This window comes from Peromyscus californicus, unplaced genomic scaffold, assembly GCF_007827085.1.
Source record: "Peromyscus californicus insignis strain IS unplaced genomic scaffold, ASM782708v3 Scaffold_5__1_contigs__length_169319896, whole genome shotgun sequence".
NCBI classification, from domain to species: domain Eukaryota; kingdom Metazoa; phylum Chordata; class Mammalia; order Rodentia; family Cricetidae; genus Peromyscus; species Peromyscus californicus.
The window spans coordinates 2568088-2584683 of record NW_026294573.1 but is presented as its reverse complement, the minus strand read 5'-3'; positions in this window follow the sequence as shown (position 1 = coordinate 2584683).

Genomic DNA, 16596 nt, shown 5'->3' with positions numbered 1-16596 from the left:
TTGGGAAACTCCAGCAGGAGGCTTGCTGGGGAGTGGCCAGGTTCCCTGCAAAAGGCTCACAATTCCCCAGCCCTGGTGTCCCACAGCTGCACAGGGTAGAAGTGTGTGACTTGAAGTCTGTTATAGGCACGTGCTCTGCTGTGCTGGGCAGACAACCGAGGGCAGAAGACATGGCTGAGTCCTCCTGTGTGGACGACTGCAGTCCTCATAGCTGCCCTCTGCAAACACCAGTCAGTTATCAGACTGAAGGGACATCTAAGTCTAGGGACAATGTTCTGCCTGTATTGGCTGGGGAAGGATCCCCTGACTCCCTGTGTTCTAAGATAGCTAGCTGAGACTCCAAAGGCTGGGGAAGCTCCATGGTGGAAGAGCCCATGAATGAGCTCCTGGAACCACAGGTCTTAGAGGCGGCTGAGGGCTGGGATGCCTGCAGAACTCAGCCAAGTGTGAGGTGAGGCAGAGGAGCAGAGAAAGAATGGGAGCTGAAGGCCTGAGCTCCTCTGGACAGTTCCCTGTGACCTTGGAGTTAACTAGAGAAGAAGGAGATGGGATCTGATGGCTGCAGACTCTGTCCTGAGGCTGGACTCAGCCACATGACAGTCATATGCATAAGTCACCATGCTGGAATTCAGCCCCTCCATCTCACAGTAAAGCTGCACTTTAGATGGGATATGCTCTAAAATGGTGTCGGCATCTGGCTTACACCAAGCACCAAGTAAATGCTCTTTCTGCCCATTGTGCCATCCGACCTCACTGAGTTCAGCACAAACTCAGTGATACTCCCCTCTTGTAGATACTATAATGGACATTGATCTTCATGACAATCAACTGTATTAGTGAACATCAGTGACAGTCACATTGGCGGCAATGACACCAGCAGACAATAACAGCAGGTGAGTCTCTCTCTCTCTCTCTCTCTCCCCCCTCCTTCCCTCCCTCCCTCCCTCCCCCCTCCTCTGTGTATATGTCTGTGCTCTCTCTCTCTCTCTCTCTCTCTCTCTCTCTCTCTCTCTCTCTCTCTCTCTCTCTGTGTGTGTGTGTGTGTGTGTGTGTGTGTGTGTGTGTGTGTGTGTGTGTGCCTTCATGAGCTCCAGAGCCAGATGTCCTGAACCCTGGGTCAACCCCACATCTGGACTGTTCCTCCCCTCTCCTCCTACAGTGATGGGAAATCCCTGGGAATCATTCAAGAGTGCTGAGAGGCAGAGGGAGTGTGGAGGGCTGTGAACAAGGGCTGTCCCCAAGAGCTTCTCACAGAAGACCACCCCAGAGCTTTGTGACATGGCCATGTATCAAAGACTGGGAACATGAATATTCCACGTATGGGAGAAAGATGGAGGGACCTGGATCATGGCACTGGGCTCTCAGACCTTCACACTGTAGTATAATATTGTATGGTATTCTAGAATATTTCCAATATGCATCATCAATTTTCTACTCCAACTGGTGGAGGAAAACTTGTCATATTGAATGAAAGTGAAGCCTGAGCTATGAGGCTGTTTCCCAGAGAAGAGCCATCTTGGTCAGTCCCTGTGTCTTAATCGCACTGGTGACACAATTAATCTGGTGACGGCCATGGCGTCACCAGACTTGCTCGATACCAGGAGGATGGTGACAGGCTCTTCTCAACAACAACTTATTTCTAATGCTTGCTGAAGCACTGGCCTTTCAGCTTCCACAGTAAAAGCAGAAGTTGCTTTCTTAGCCTACTTCCCAGTATGCTTGGCACCCTGTGAAGTCCAGTGTCCCAACCACTGTTCCTCTCTGGGTATATGCTGTCCTCTGTCCCTCTGAACATGGCTTCTATGTTACTCAAGGGTTAACTGTGTACCAGGAATCAACCTGATGTACAAGTGGCTAGTACACCCTCATGAAAAAAACGTAGTGAAGCATCTGCTCCAGGTTCACAGCCTTCATTCAACACACAAGAGCGTTTCTAGACATCTGAAGCTCAACATCTACCATGGCAGACTGAGAAGTGAACACCACCTCACTCAGCAGAAAGCTCCCACGCTGGTGGTCTTCCCTGGCCACACAGTAAGAGGCTTGTTGGAGTGCACTTTGCAAGTGTCGTTCACACACACTGGGTAGTAAACACTAGAGCCAAATATGTCCTGTCTTCTGCAGGTGACTGGGACCTGGAACTTGGCATCTGACTTTTCAAATACCCCAGCAGTTGCTTGGTGTGTGCCTCCACTTGAAGTGTGCATATTTGATCCACACCCTTATCCTGGCCTCCATCTTTATTTCATCCTGACTCTGACCACAGTAACAAAATGGCTCACTTAGCATTTTGTGTTGGGAAACAGCTCAGTGGCTTGACCAGAGCTGTTACTCTGCCCTTCAGAAAATGTGCTGAGAACCCTCAGGACCACATGTCAACATGTTGAAGTCTGGGAAGAGGATGAGGAGTGGCCAAGCACCCCTTCCCCAGCTTTCCATGTCTCTTCTGGCCTTTATTTTAAATATTTGTTTGTTTGTTTGTTTGGAATGCCATGGCACGTGTGTGTATAGGTCAGAGGATGCCTTTGTGGAGCAGTTCTGTCCTTTCTAGCATGTGAGTTCTGAGGACTGAACTCAAGTCATCAGACTTCGCAGCAAGAGCCTTTACCTGCTGAGCCATCTTACCGACTCTCCAACACACTCTCCTAAGTTATTCTGCTGTGTGTGCAAAGTCTGAGACACCCCTGCTGTGTGTTGGAACCAGGTTGCACTGTCTACAACATTTGGTTATCTTAAGCTGTGATATTTGTGTTTCCATCTGTATTGTGTCCTTCCTTTAAAATCCCCATTGAAGAACAGACCAGTCCACCATCAGGAGTGAGAAAAGGCACAAATATTTGCAAACATAAGCAACAACATGACTACTAATTCGAATTTTAAACATGACACCTTGGTAGCAACAATGTCCCACACGTTTCCAGAGCTTGAGGGAGCAGCCCAGACTTTCCCTACCTTGAAGAGTGTCATAGCTATTGAAAGCATGGGCCACTCCTGAAAAGCCATGTAAATGAAACTTATTCTTTACACATTTTTCCATTACCAGAGGACTGAATGGGAACACCAGGGTGAGCAGACCACCCACACAAAAGTTCCCACCGTCTCTAAGACTGTGGCAGTGTCCCAGATTTGTTTGGAGGCAGCAAAATAGAGATGTCAAAGTGTCGTTGCAGATCAGCTGACTGGTGTGCCACGAGATATGAGTTCAAGTCTACGACTGTAAGACAGGAATTGTGTCATATTGATGTTTGGGAGGCGCCCAGGGACAGAGCCAGCCCTCTTCCTGACCTTGATGACATTTTCTTAGAGTATAAATCATCACTGACGATACTCAGCACCCAGAGGAAACTACCTGTCTGGGAAGGTCCAGGACTCCCTGAGAACACTGGCTCCTTCCACCCACTGGGAAGTTAGAAGATGAATCCAGGATCGCCCCACCAGAGCCTAAGAGAGATTCCAACTTCATCCCTTCCTGAGTCCTCTTAGAGATCCAGAAGTGAAGGCAATTCAGTGTTTGCTGCAGATGAAGCCAGTTGACTGCTCCATTTTGGCTCGAAGTGTGTTTCTCTCTGGTTGAATATTTACTGTTTTATTTATTATTTACGAGGCACGGGGGAGGCTGAGCTGATTTGGGTTTTGCAGATGGGGATCAGCTGCGTGAGTTTCCTTCTGTTGTGGAAAGTGTCTCAGCATGGACTCAGAGGATGGAGGAACCACAGTCTCCCTCCAGCCCTCCTCAGTCAACTCCCTTTTCTTCTCTGTTCCCCCTTGTGGCTGCCACCTCCAAGGCAGGAGAGCTGAGGTGCTCCCTAACATGCACCAAGGCATCCTGGCTGGCTCAGTCTTCCCACTCCTTCACCTCCCCAAGGCAAAAGAGAAAAGAAGCCCAGGATAGTCCAAAGGGCCCAGTGTTGCTGGGAAGATCCTAGGAGATCCCAAGAGCACAGAGTCTCATCTCTCACCCTTCCTCTCAAATTGATTAATTGACCTTTAAAAAAATGTAACTGGAAAATAAATTGCCTAATAGAATAAATGATCTTGTAGTCAATGGTGCCTGAAACTCACCAAAACCTAAAAAGGGCTAATGAAACCATAAAGAAATGACTAAGGAAGGCAAGGCACTTATGTGGAGGAATTGATCAGTGGTCCAAATCCTCACACTCCACAGGGCTTCTCAGGACAGAGAACTTCCACCAGGCCACGTGCTCCACACAGCCACAGACAGGGGATTACAGCAGGACCATCTACCTAGAGAATATGGCATTTAAATAACTTAGAATTCTGTTGACATGAGACACAATTGCTCCTGGCTGCACCAATTTGATCCCAAGAGAATGTTGGGCTTCTAAGACATTTCCATTTGGAAGTTTGTCTTCTTGGCACAAAATGGCCTATTGGGCAAAGAACTTCACTTGCCTTAACTGCTGACAATACAAGTGCTGTCCTTCTGGACAAGCGGGACACAAGGAAAAGTGACTTCTGAACTCTGCCAAGACAGGGTAAGATGGTCTTTCAGAATTCCTGCTTCTGAAAATGGTCTGTCAGATACTCTAGACCTGTAGCCAATTTGAATGCACCAACAATGCTGAGATACATTAGGTGACTGTCCAGGCTGCCAGTTGTCTCGGTCTACTCTTGCAAGATTCCCTAAAGTTGCTTGCATCCATCTTCCATTTCTCAGGTACCATTATTCCTTCTCAGGTCTTTGATGGGATTAAAGACTAGCAGTTATAGTTACAACTTAGTATATATATATATATATATATATATATATATATATATATATATATATATATATATATATATATATATATATATAATATCTTAGATAGAACATATTAAGTATTAGATTCAGGTTCTTTAGGATAGGACACCTTTTGGAATAATCTTTGTAATACGCCATTTACCTATGCTCTAGACTTCTCTGGACTTTAGTATGTGTTTCTTGCTTGATATTGTTCACATTGGTTGTAGTTCCACCTTATCTAGGTCATTATCCTTCATTACTCCTGGACAATATTTGATAACCATTCCTTTGCATATAGTCTTGTATTAGGTTAGAACCTTCTTATTTAGACAAAAGGGGGAGACGTAGTGGGTAGCCATTCCAACCTTGATCTGGAAGTTCCAACCCCCATTGAGGCTTCAGTAACTGTCACGCCTACAAGGCGGGGCCGAGGGAGGACCCTGAAGACCCGAGATCTGGATGCACCGGCTCTCTTGGTTCCTGGACCCTGGACTCTGGAGGTAGACCGAGCAGAGTTCTCCAGAGAACACCGCTGGACTGTGCTACGCCTTTCCCAGACCCTGTAACCTATCCCTTCACTTGTAAGTTACCCCATAAAATAAACCTCCCTTTTAACTACGTGGAGTGGCCTTAATAATTTCACCAATAGCCTCCCCACCGACAAAGCACAGTTGGCAGTGACAACTTTTGGATCCTGATCTCTCCAGACCCTCAGCAGCCCCAGGATTGACTCAAAGGGCAGTAGGGGTCCAGAGGAAGTTGGGCATCCCTGTCTAGAGCACCTGTAATACTATAGAAGGACCACGGGTTCTGAGGAGCCAAGAAGAGGCACAGCAGCTTCTCCCGGCAGAAGGACAGATGGACTGGTATGATGGTGTACCCTGGGAGTCAAGGCCATGTCCACATGTGAAATGACCTGGGGATTAAAGGCAACCTTGCCCCACTGAGCATCTGGAAGCCCTTGGGTATGTTGTATGTAGTCACATCCACAGAGGGAGAGTGCCTGTGGTTTTTACAGATGGCAGTAAAGAGTAAAAGTTAAACACAGGTACAGCGTTGTGTGTGAGGTACAGAGTTGCCATGGATGCCAGATAGAGGCATCTACAATGGGACAGGCTACCCTAACCCTGCTCTGCCTTGGGACACAGTTGCTGAATACCAACCCAAGCACAGAGACAACAGAACTCAGTGGGATGTGGGAACACAACAAGTGCTCCATGTGCTTTTCATACATCACTTCAAGGAGGAACTCTATCCCTCTATCATCTAGTGTCTATCACTCTAGAAAAAGAAGACAGTGTGAGCCCCACATTTGGAATCTCGCAGGACTCAGCCCACTCGTCAGAGCCCTAACTTGATGTTATTCTGAGTCCTTGCACTGTGGAAAATGACAATCCAGAGTATCAGTGCACAGCCACATCTGTATGTCCTCCCAGGGAACTTTCAACCCCGACAGTGGCCCAGTGAGCCTCCAATGCTGCAGCTGGCATCAGAATAAAGCATCTTGAGGGATGTGCTGGTTAGTTTTTCTCAACTTGACCCAAGCTAGAGTCTTCTGGGAAGAGAGAAGCTCAGCTGAGAAAGTGCTTCCATCAATTTGGCCTGTGGTGAAGTCTATGGGTGTTTCCTTAATGAGCAATTGGCATGAGAGGACCCAGCTCACTGTGGGCAGCACCACCTCTGGGCAGGTGGGTCCTGAGGTTTATAGAAAAGAAGACTGAATGAGCCATGGGGAACAAGCCAGTAAGCAGAATTCCTCTGTGGCATCTGTTTCAGTTCCTGCCTCCACCTCCCTTTCATATTTGAGTCTCTGCCTTGGCCTTGATGATGGACTTTCATCAGGATGTATAAACCAGATTAACCCTTCCCTCCCGAAGTTGATTTTAGTCATGGAGTTTGTCACAGCAAAGGAAAGCAAACTGGAAGAGAGGAGACCCTTCTCTTTCCTTCTAGGTGATTTTTGCTGAGTCTTTTAAAAATTGTTTTAAATTTGTGTGTGTGTGTGTGTGTGTGTGTGTGTGTGTGTGTGTGTGTGTGTGTGTGTGTATACTGCATATTTGCAGAGCCCATAGAGGCCAGAAGAGTGTGCAAAATTGAGTTACAGACAGTTGTGAGTTGCCTGGTGAAGGTGCTAGATACCAAACCCGGATCCTCTGCAAGAGCGCAAGTGCTCTCAACCACTGAGCCATCACCCCAGCCCCTCCCTGTGCCTTGTATGACCTGGTCCCTCTTTCCCCAGATATATAACAACGATAAATCTCTCAAGCTGGTAGGCAGACGCCACCCACATGGCCCTGAGGCCCGGAAGCTCCACTTGTCCCAACCCATTTTCACTGTCTCATTTTATAGGCAGAGCTTGAATGGAGTGAGCAGAAAGTACTTTAGCTTGAGTCCCATCAAAGGCTGTAATGAGAAACCCATAAGTCTTGTAAATAGGTGATAAGACAAGTCTTTAAAACAAATGGGGTAATAACTTAATCACACGTACAGCGGAGGCGTGAAGACAGGGCTGGCTGTGACTGAGGCCAATCTCTGGAATCCAGGAGCCACTGATGCATGCTTTCAAAGGCTTCTGCACCCTCCAGGAAAAGAAGCATGACATGCGAATCACAAGCAGACACAGACTCAAACACCTGGCCTATCCTGACCCTTCCAGAAAACCCAAGAGGGAAAACCCTTCTAAGAAGCTGCCTGAGCTCGGGAAGTTGATACCATGGCCCACGGGGCCTGGTACTAGGCAGTCATTTGCATCTACCTGTCTCCGGGATCACCATGTTCTTCCTCTGGGACATGGGAATGTACTCTTGAGGTCATGGCAATGCCCTGTATCTGCCCACACCCTCAAGCCCACAGCCTCTGATACTTTCATCGGAAGTGAACACTTCTCATGCACCCACTCACAAGCGCAGCTGCTCACCTCCACTCTGCATCCCTACCCAATCCATATCCTCATAGCTCACAGCATTTCTGGGTGAAAAGCTTGCACTCCTCACTCACCCCCAAGCCAGGGACAGGAGCATTGCTCTTTTTAGAGACAGACAAAGGCTGGATAGAGACAGTGACTTTGCTGGAATCGAGTCTCAGTCCACTGTGGCTCTGTCATCTATGCGGCCGGGATCTGAGGATGCAGGGCATCCGGTGCAGGCTCTGCCTCTGAGCACTCACAAGCTGGCTAGAGAGAGATGGGATTTTCTGTTTAATAGTTCTGGACCAAGGTTTATCACTAATAATTGAATTGGGAAGGAAAGCGATGGGCAGGGGAGACAGTGGTAGCATTAGGCTAGTTGAGTAAAGGATATGAGAATTGACAAGGACCCTCCAAGGCTGGGAGTAAATGTCTGGATCTTGAGTCTGTCCTCCCTCAAGGACAGTGCCCAGAGCATCTGGTAGGTATCATTCCTGCTCTGCAGGCAGCATCTCCACCCTGTGCCCTGAGCATCTATTAGGCACCACCTCTGCTTGGCACATGGCATCTCCACCCTGGAAGATACCAGCTCAGAGCCCATAACTCACACTCAGTAGGCAGCTGATTTTTCTTCGGAGGCATTGGGGTAAATAAAGGCTTAATGAATCAAGCCTTCGGAATTGCTGTTGTTCCTTTAATTTGTAGTTTACAAGGTTCTTGTAAATTAAAAATGGGAAAAGAAATCCCTTCCCATCCCGCATGTACCTCCTCCGGGCAGGAACAATTTGGTTGTTTTGATTTTCTTGTCCCTAAAGCCCTTATCTCTTTGAAAAATTATTCCTTAATTTTTATGAGGTGGCTGGAAAGACTGGCGGATTGAACGATTGCTCAGTATCTTGTCCTCCTTCTCCTTCGAGTTCACTGTGAGCCGTTATTGTTCCCCGGGTGGAGAATAAAGGTGGAAGTACTCACCTCTAATTTACTGTTTGCAATAAGCAGGGTTTTATCAACAGCCCCCCAATAAATTATTTTTACTGCCAGCCTCCCACTGCCACGAGCAATGGCCGTGAAAACATCCATGTCTGGAGAATGTAATCACAGGGCCTCAGGGACATTAGTGAGCTGGGAACTGCCAGGTAAGTGGAGGAGGGATATTGGGTGGGGATAGGGGCCACTTGGTGGGGGTGAGAGGCACAATCTTCCTGGCCCTGCCACAGGGGAGTGAGAGAGGCCCAAGAGGGCTCAGCAAGAAAATGACCAGGAGGTAAGGCTCACACAAGCCCCAGGGCCATGGACTTCACGCCGTTGGCATCTGTGTGGGGTGAGGGTAAAGGCAGAGGATGTGAGTCAGGCTGTGCTGAGGCCTAGGGACCTTCCCTAGCAGCAAGAGAGCTTGACTGTTCTTTAAGCTTTGGGGTCTGCAGACTGCAATATGTGTCCCATCTGTGTGTGTGTGTGTGTGTGTGTGTGTGTGTGTGTGTGTGTGTGTGTGTGTGTGTGTGTGTGTGTTTGTGTGTGTGTTTGTGTGTGTATTTGTGTGTTTGTGTGTGTTTGTATGTGTTAGTGTGTGTGTGTTTGTCTGTGTGTTTGTGTGTGTTGCTTTGTCTCTCATCTATTTCTCTGTCTCTGCTTCCCAATCTGTCTTTTAGAGTGTATTACTATTTCTAGTCTCTCTGCCTCTCTCTGTTTCTCTCTCTCTCTCCGCTCTCCACCCCTCCCCTCTCCTCCCCTCCCCTCCCCTCCCCTCTCCCCTCTCTGTGTCTTATCTGATGGTGACATGTGAAGTTGTGAAGTCCCTGGCATGTGATCTGGGGCCAGTATTGAAAATCTACCCTCTTGCTGAGCCAAGGGACTCATAGACTCGCTCCTTCGGTTGCATGTGGGGCTTATTTTCAAGGAAGGTGGGTGGAGAAAGTGCTCCGTCCCACTGGAGGATCCTGGGGAATTTCATCAACTTTGTGACTATTCAGAGCCATCCCTGGTTGAGAACCTGAAGCTGGGTCCGGCCATTACCACCCCCAAGAGCATGCCTTGCTGGGTACTTAGGGACCCATCCTGGTGTCTCAGATAGCTTGAATCAACTTTTCAACCTAGCAGTCACATAGTTTGTTACTCTGACACCTCCTGGTGTTCGACAAGATCACACACCATGAGAACAGGTCCAGGAGTGTGCCACTCCCCTTCCGTGGAGAAATGAGGTTTTCAGTGAGCTGCCAGAGTAGTCAGGGCTGGGTAACATCATAGACACCCTCAGAGGGCAGCTACCTCCATGCTGGAGAAGGCTCACCAGAGCATCCTGCCCTGGGATGGGGCCTTCTCCCTGATCCCCAGGAAGCTCTACATCTGGTTCACCCATTTGTATTTCTCCTAGCAACAGACACCCTCCACCAACCAAATGCAGTGTGACAGCCCCTCAGAACTCAAGGGTGTATGATCCTCAGAGGCCAACACATGCTGTTCTTGCAGAGGACCTGAATTTGCTTCCCAGCACTCATGTCTGGCAGTTTACAACCACCTGTAATTCCAGCTTCAGAGGATCTGGTGCCCTCCTCTGGCTTCTGAGGGTCCCTGGACTCATGTGCACACACCCACACAGAGACACAGACACAAACACATAACTAAAAAAATTATATATATATTTGAAATCCAGCCATGTCACCTTGGAGTGTACACCCAAAGGACACAGTGTCAACAGGGCACAGAGGCACCTGCTGCCCGTGTTTGCTGCTTCCCAATCTGTCTTTTAGAGTGTATTACTATTTCTAGTCTCTCTGCCTCTCTCTGTTTCTCTCTCTCTCTCCGCTCTCCACCCCTCCAGGAATCCAAGGTCATCTTGGGCTACACAGTAAGTTTGAAGCCAGCTCAGACTATATGAGATCCTTTCTCAAAACAGCAAAAACGCGTGTGCTTGTCTCTCACACACGCACACTGGAATACTATTCAGCTGCAAAAAGAATAACATACCATCATTTGCAGCAAAATGGGTGGAACTGAGGACATTATGTCGGGGCTTTTCAAGTTAAATCCCAGAGACTTGTTACAGTTCCAGGGAGGCTGGAGGAATCTTAAGGCATGTTAATGACGTATGATGCAAGCAAAAAGAAAGGCAATTAGACTCTTTAAGAAGAGAGTCTGCGTGAAAGAGAAATCACAGCCCACCTCCTGCCTGTGTAATGGGCAACATTTACTCCACTGCAAAGACAAAGATGTTGTCTGCCAATCTTAACCTTGGATTTCGGGTAAAGCTATGGTGACCCTTGAAGATTTACTTACACTTTCAGTGTGGGGATGAGGGTGCTAGTGCAGCCGACCACAGAAGTGGCGTTAAAATTCCTCCCCAGAAGCAAATGAGGGGGCAAAGAGTCTTGCCATTTTGCACGTCGCCAATTCCCTAGTGGGGTCCACACTGCTCTGCAGGTGGTGTGGTGGATGGTTAAGATGGGGACTTTGAAGTCTGACTGTCTCAGATCCACTCCAGGCTCTGATGCTGGAAGCTTTGGGAGACTAGACAAATTATTCTGCGCCTCTCTGCCTGAATCTGGTCATTTGCATGTCACCTGACAACATGAAAGTTCCAAGGAATTAGCACATGCAGCTAAAACACCTCAATGCCCAAACTTTGTAATTGTGTGATGTAACTGGCCACTGTTTTTACCTTTGTAAAGAGAAAAAGGCCTTCAGTTGACGTCTTCCAGTGGCTAACACTCCTGGATGGGCCAGCCCTCAGCCAAACACTCAGAGATCTTGTGCCAGCAGCTGCCCTTCAGCCACTGTCTAAGGAGGCTTTCCACAAAGCTACCCCCAAGGACTTCAACCTTGTCTGACCTCAACCTAGCCTTGCTGGCTCCTGGTAGCCAGTGTCCACAGGGTGTTCTGGAAATCTGAGCTAAAATCACCCCCCCGCAGATGTAGAGAGGAGCTCTGGGAAGCTATAAGGGACTTTCATTAAACCCCAAGACTCCTACAAGGGCAGGGGCAGCAAATCCCACCTGGATTCCTACGCCCCATAGGCAAAACTTCTGGTAAATAGCAGGTCAAGAAATTAAGTGAGAGTTTGTGCCTAGCAAAATAATGCCAGACCAAGGTCTCATTAATTATCCTAACTAGCAGGCCGGACCAGTCAGAGGGAGAGAGGCAGAGCTGTGGCGGCAATCTAAACGCAACGTGCTCCTGTAATTAGCTCATCCATAATTGAACACCCCACTCCCATCCAGTTGGCTCTCGTTACTCAAAATCACATCTGTCATAACTCCACAGGTTGTTTTCAACAAATTGGGCTTTTCCGCTCAAAGCCCTGTTTTTCTTTTTAAAAATGTGTCCTGTACAACGTGTCAAGAACAGGGACAATTTTCATAAGATAAATGGAGCTTGGTCACAGTCTTTTCTTGAACGATATTATGATGTTCCAGGCCCAGTGTTGCTTCAGAGGGGCGTGCTGTGCTGGGGGCTCACCACAGGCCAAGAAGTTCCTCACCTCAGCGTACAACACTGGGTCTCCCTAGTTCTCCCCAGGAGGCTTCCTCTTGGCCCCTCCTCTGCCAGGGAAGACCTTGGGGTCCCCAAGACTCTTCTTCCAGGCCCTCAGCCCCAAGCTCTGGTCCTTCCTCCAGGTTTCAATGAGGGACACAGGGCCCAAGAACCTACCCAAAACCTTACTCCAGATGTGATTGATTGCATGAGTCCGACTCACACCCCAACACAAAATCACAAACATGCTTAAAACATTATCAGAATTTTTTTTTTTTGCAATTTTTTCTTGTAACTTAATTGGCTGGCAGGCAAGAGTTTTATAGACAATAACATCTGTCAGAGCCCAAAGGGTTTTAGACACACTTGCGAGAGATTCGGAAAGGATATGTTGCATGCCTTACTCAGGGTAGAAGGCCCCTGCACCAAGGAGACTTCCCTGAACTGGCTCCATTTTCATGCTGTGTGCAAGATTCTGGAGAAGCCTGGTTGGCTGGTACAGCTGTGCATGCTATCCCAGCAGCATGCTACTGTTCGGCAGGATATATCTGTTCTCTTGCTGCCGGCATGTGGCATCATTTAAAGAAATGTCCCTCTGGAATCCCTAGGTTCTCACTTAGCACTGTGAGACCCCCAAGCCTGCCTCACCACCTCCTATCACAAACCTCGAGAGGGTGCACATTCTCCTCTCACGAAGAGTAACCACTCTCATCTCATGCCCAGCATTCCCTCCCCTGGGCTCCCAGCAGACTCTGATCACAGCAGAAGGATACCCCTGAAGAGGGGAGGCCCTCCACTCCCCACTCCCACCCAGAAGGAGCTGCCTGGGATACTTTTCTCGTTGCTGTTACAAACACCTCACAAAGACAGCTCAAGGAAGAAAGAGTTGATCTGGGATTACACTCCAAGTGTACACTCCATCACGGTGGGAAAGGTGCAGTGGCAGGAGTTTGAGGTGCTGGTCACACTGTATCCACAGTGTGGTATAGGAAGCAGAGAGATGAATGGGGGTGCCCAACTTGTTTGCTCGTTTTTATTCAGTCCGGGCCCCAAGTCCATGAGTTGATGCCACCTCTGTTAACTTAGCCTAGAAACTCCCCCGCGGCCATATCCAGAGTTGGACTCCTATGTGACTCTGGGATGGTGGCAAGAGGCCAGGCCACACAGGAGAGGTGCAAAGCTGGCTTCTACCAAGTCCTGAAGTGGCCCTTCACCTGCCCAGTTCTAAATCCTACAGATGCTCACAGCACAGGGCAAGGTGGGAACAAATGAATGAATGAATGAATGAATGAATGAATGAATGAATGAACACAAAGCCTGCCTTCCTTGATGGCTATGACGAATTACAACCAGTCCCCCATGACATCAGGCTCCACATCTGTGACTAAATCATCCACAGCTGGAGAATATTCAGGAAGAGAACATACCCTAACAAACACATACAGACCCTCCCGAGGTTTGTCTTCACATGGCTGCTTCCCATAGTTTTGGCTGTACTTGGCAGCATAATAAAACCTGTAGATGATACAGACTGCTGGGCATGGTCGTGTATGCCTGTCAACCCAGCAATTCTGGAGGTTGAGGCAGGAGAATTGCTTGAGTCCAGCTCAAATCCAATCTAGCACACCCCCCTCAAAAAAATAATAACCCACTAAAGTATATAGCAGGGCATGTGTGTGTTAACACTCCATCATTTGTGAGGTATTTGAGCATCTGAGGTCTTAGTACCTGTCCTGAAGCCTATGGCTTCAAGACAGGGTTACTTGCCCAACACTCCTACCCACTTGGTTCTTCCAGAAAAGACTTTTCCAGCAAAGAAACAGGAAACTGGAATGGACCCAAAGTGGAGGCTGACCTACGGTTGCCAGAGGATAGCGCCTGAGACCTCACCTTGTGGCCATGTCCTGTCACCATAGGCTCCAAGCTCCAATACTTGCTCTCAGCCGTCAACCTGGGACCTGGGGACTCTCAAAGTCGGTGGGCAGGGCCTGTGCCAGCATGTGTCAGCCCCAGTACACTTCTAGAGTGACTCCCTAATGGGGTTCCTTTATAGATGCTTCTCCCTTAGGGCATGTTCTAGCACAAACTTTTTTTCAGATGTTTTTATTTTATGTGTATAAATGTTTTGCCTACACACACACACACACACACACACACACACACAGTGTGTATGCCTGGTGCCTGAGGAGGCCAGCAAAAGGTATCAGATTCCCTGAAACTGGCATCATAGTTGGCAGCTGCCATGTGGATACTGGGAATAGAGCCCAGGTCCTCTGCAAGAGCTGCAAGTGCTCTTAGCTCTGAGTCTTCTCTGCAGCCCCTGGGGTCTGTTCTAACATCGGAAAGCACAGAATGAGTTGGGGGAGGGGCACTGAATCTCCAGACTTTCCCAGCTCAGGTTCTAACCATCTAGCCTTGCGCTGTTGCTCTCTCATTTCCTAAAAGATGGCCGCCAACTTGGAGCCACAACCTTGCAGGACCCCTCCCTCATGAGTCTTGGGAGCAGGAGGATGCCAGAATAGGCTTGATGGAGATCTAGCCACTCCAGAAGAGACTCTGCCTTCCAGACCCCACTGCTGCAACACGGAGTAGGGAACTCCAAACCATGGGTCAAGAAGTAGAATTCTGTTGCCAACACTGCCCAAAGGCAGGCTCACGCCACCCCACCACCAGGGAAAGCCTGAGCTGCTGCTGCTCCAGGGCAAACTACCAGAGACCCAGACCCCTGAGGCTCCAGCATCCCACTCTGGGGGACCACTGAATCTGCATGCATTGAGAGAGGGTCACTCACTGAACCTGGAACTCACTGGTGTTCAGTTAGATGGGCTCACTCACAAGCCTCAAGCACCCCCTGACTCTGACCCCTCAGAAATGAGATTACAGGTGTATGCCAGCTATTTGTGTGGTTTTTTGAGGCTGAAACTCAGGTTTTTATGCTTACAAGGTGAGTACCAGCTGGGCCATCTCCCCAGCTTACCTCTGCATCTGTCAAGTGCTTTGTGGTTCTGGGATTTGGGGCCCATGTTCTGGGATTTCCACAGCCTTGTGAGTGTTGAAACATAAACCATCCTCTCTTCCTACCTTGACAGCCCCTCTGACTTCAGCACCAATCCTACCAAAGGTAGCACAGTCACACAGTAGAGCTCAGGGCTGTGCAATCAGCCTGAACTGATGAAAGTGCCCACTGTGAGGGATTCTCCCGGGATGTTGACCTAAACCTATAACCTGCACTATGGGAAATAACCTTGGAGGTCTGGGATGGGATCAGCCTGACCCAGGAGGAGAAGCATAGCCTGAAGGGAGGCTGTGATTCCCAACAGGAAGCATGGTGAGGACAGACAGCCGTGATGCAACACAAAATGTCTCTTTCTAGCTCCAGATCCTAACAAGTGAACGAATTGCAATCACTTTATTAGGGAAATCAGTTTTCTCAATTCAATTTCCGAGCTAATTGCTGTGCGGACACTACAGTAGGGCAGCGCTGGCAGCTGCCTCGTACCTCTGGCTTGCACAGAGCTCAGCAGCTCACTCACAAACCGCCCAGCTGATTTCTACCTGAATGGGAGCAGAGGGAGCAAAGTCTCCCACAAGCACATCTGTGAGGTGAGGGCCCAGGCTACCCTAACCCTCCAGCGTATTCATCATGGTGAGGATGGACTGGGAGCCCGGTGGACCCTACCAGGGCTCTGAGACCCAGCCAGACTCCCAGCCTCAGTTTCTTCACACCCAAAGTAAAGAGTAGCAGAGACCTGTGGACTTAAGACAGGTCACCTCATTGAGGACTTTGCTGTCTGGCATCTTACTGCCTCTGTTACTAACACTACAATCCCTCACTGGTCATTTCTGTTCCCCCACCCCCAGTACAAGGACTCCTAAAATGCAAATGAAGCATTGAGTGAGATCACTTGGCATGGTCCTGCCTGATTTGCATATGTAAATTGCCATCCTCCCCTCACTGGCTGCCTGGTAACCAACTCCCTCAAGTGTTCTGACAAAGCAATCCTTGCACTGATGTTTACAAAGCAGGGTGCAGCATCCTGCCCTCTGCTTTCCTGGGGACAAGTCTCCCTTTCTGAAGGGGTCTCTGGCTGCACCACCCCAGATCTCCCAGATCTGTATCCTGTAAGGGGAAAGAGAGAGCCAGTCTGCCCAGCAGAATCTCACACAGTCACAGCCTCTCCACAGGCCTGTCCTGTGGAGATACTATGGCACATGACCCACCCCTGTTCCTCTGCCTCAGTCCCCTAGGGTTGTTGTAACATGACACCACAGCCCAGTGGCTGATGCACAATAGACCCTCATGCCCATACCAAGTCTAGAGAGGGCCCATTGCTTCTCAGTTCATATTCAGCTCCACACATCCTCCCAGGGAAGGAACCAGGCCCAGATTCTGGGGTGTCTGCTATGGGGCTGCACACTCCACTCTCACAACTTCACCACTCCCAAGTGCCTGTCTCCAATGCCCTCTCCTTGGTATCTG